The sequence below is a fragment of the Chlorocebus sabaeus genome, chromosome 5 (genome assembly GCF_047675955.1).
Source record: "Chlorocebus sabaeus isolate Y175 chromosome 5, mChlSab1.0.hap1, whole genome shotgun sequence".
Classification (NCBI taxonomy): domain Eukaryota; kingdom Metazoa; phylum Chordata; class Mammalia; order Primates; family Cercopithecidae; genus Chlorocebus; species Chlorocebus sabaeus.
In genome coordinates, this window is record NC_132908.1 from 65,564,832 (window position 1) to 65,566,888 (window position 2,057).

The 2,057-nt window shown below is 45.5% G+C and overlaps 2 non-coding genes across 2 annotated transcripts; both read right to left on the bottom strand.

Moving 5' to 3' along the window:
• Positions 1-272: 272 nt before the first annotated feature.
• On the bottom strand, positions 273-361 carry LOC119627789 (small nucleolar RNA U109). Its single transcript, XR_005244020.2, has one exon. It is a non-coding gene; the product is annotated as a small nucleolar RNA U109 (small nucleolar RNA).
• A 569-nt stretch (positions 362-930) lies between these two features.
• LOC140711763 (small nucleolar RNA U109) lies at positions 931-1,048 on the bottom strand. The gene has a single exon (XR_012093055.1). It is a non-coding gene; the product is annotated as a small nucleolar RNA U109 (small nucleolar RNA).
• Positions 1,049-2,057: the final 1,009 nt, after the last annotated feature.

Genomic DNA, 2,057 nt, shown 5'->3' on the forward strand with positions numbered 1-2,057 from the left:
CAGGCAAATGGGCTTTAGTGTCAACTATTGTGTATGAGGGTGTGAAAGCCAAGGCTGCTACAGGGACCTGCAAAACAAAGATTTGTGGGCGGGAGCAGAGGTGGGGTACAGGGTATTGGGAAGCAGGAGAACTGTTAGTGCCTCACGCTGAATTGCTGCTGGATTCTGGTTTTGATCCATAGGTTCTGGATCACACCCTGGAAAACTAGAATTCAGATAAGATTGGTGTTTTGGTTCTTTAAACTTTTTTTCCTTTGTGTTTACTTGGTCTTTTCTGTAGGAGAAATCCACTACCACCTCAACTTCTACTATAAAGTTGGCAGCCCTAAGGATCCTTTTTTTGTTGTTTTTTTTTTTTTTTTTTTTTTTTTTTTTGAGATGAAGTCTAGCTCTGTCGTCCAGACTGGAGTACAATGGCGTGATCTCGGCTCACTGCAACCTCTGGCTCCCGGGTTCAAGCGATTCTCCTGCCTCAGCCTCCCGAGTATCTGGGATTACAGGCACCCACCACCACAATTGGCTAATTTTTATTTTTAGTAGAGTCAGGCTTTTGCCATGTTGGTCAGGCTGGTCTGAAACTCCTGACATCAGGTGATCCACCTGCCTCGGCCTCCCAAAGTGCTGGGATTACAGGCGTGAGCCACTGCACCTAGCCCTTTTTTTTTTTTTTTTTTTTGAGACAGGGTCTTGCTGGGTCGCCCAGGCTGGAGTGCAGTGGCACAATCACAGCTCACTGCAACCTCAACCTCCCGGGCTCAAGCAATCCTCAGCCTCCTGAGTACCTGGGACTATAGGTGTGTGCCGCCATGACTGGCTAATTTTTATTTATTAATTGATTTTTATTTTTTCGTAGAGACAGGGGGCTCATTATGTTGCCCAAGCTGGTGTTGAACTCCTGGCCTCAAGCCATCCTCCTGCTTCGGCCTCCCAAAGTGCTGGGATTCCAGGCATGGGGCACTCTGCCTGGCCTAGAACTCCTTTTTTAATGGAGCATGTTATGAATGTATTCCTGCTTCCACAGGAATCAGGAACAGACAGTTCCACACTAGTCCACAAAAGACTAGTTTTTAACTCACAGCACACTTTTTCTGGTAGAAAACGAATAGGAAAAGAAGATATAGATACGCCGCAGAGAGAGAGAGAACAAAATTACTCATAATTTCATCACCTGGAAATGTGGTTTTGGTGTCTGTTCTCCATTCATTCATTTAATAAGTATTTATTGAGCACCTATTGTTTGCTGTTTTGAATCCTGGGGATCTAACCGTGAGCTAAACACTTAACTCTCTGTCCTCGTATGGTTCACAGGCTAGTGAGGAGATAGAATTTAACCAAAAATTAAAATTAAATGTGGATAATTAGCCAAGTTGTCTACACATAAATGGGCAATTTAAACAATGACAACGGTTAGTATATTCAGTCCTACAAGAGCATCAAATATTGCGCTCTGGTTGGGCACAATGGTTCGAACATCTGTAATCCCAGCACTTCGGGAGGCCAAGTCAGGAGGATCACTTGAGCCCAGGAGTTTGAGACCAGCCTCCCAGGGAAACATGGCAGAACCCCATCTCTACAAAAAGTACAAAAATTAACGGGGCATGGTGGTGTGCACCTGTGGTCTCAGCTACTTGGGAGGCTGAGATGGAAGGATTGATTGATCCCGGGGGGCTGGAGGGTTGGGAGAGTGGAGGTTGCAGTGAGCCTAGATGGTGCCACTGTATTCCAGCCTGGGTGACAGCAAGATTCTGTCTCAAAAAAAATAAAAAGTTTTCTGACCTAGTTAGAGAAGTCAAGAAAGCCTTCCCTAAGGAAACAGCACTCAGCTAAGATTGAAGGATAAGTGTAAATTAAGTGGAAAAAAAGAGTGCTCCAGGCAGAGGAAAGAGCAGGAGCAAAAGACCTGTAGCAGAAAAGATTATGGCACACTCAAGGGATGGACAGAGGACCTACCGCTAGAGCACAGGGCAGTGTGGGCGGGAGAGTCATCAGGGGCCAGACCAGACAGCCCCTGAAGACTTTTAAGAGTTTTTATTTCAGAGAATGGGAAACCATTAACG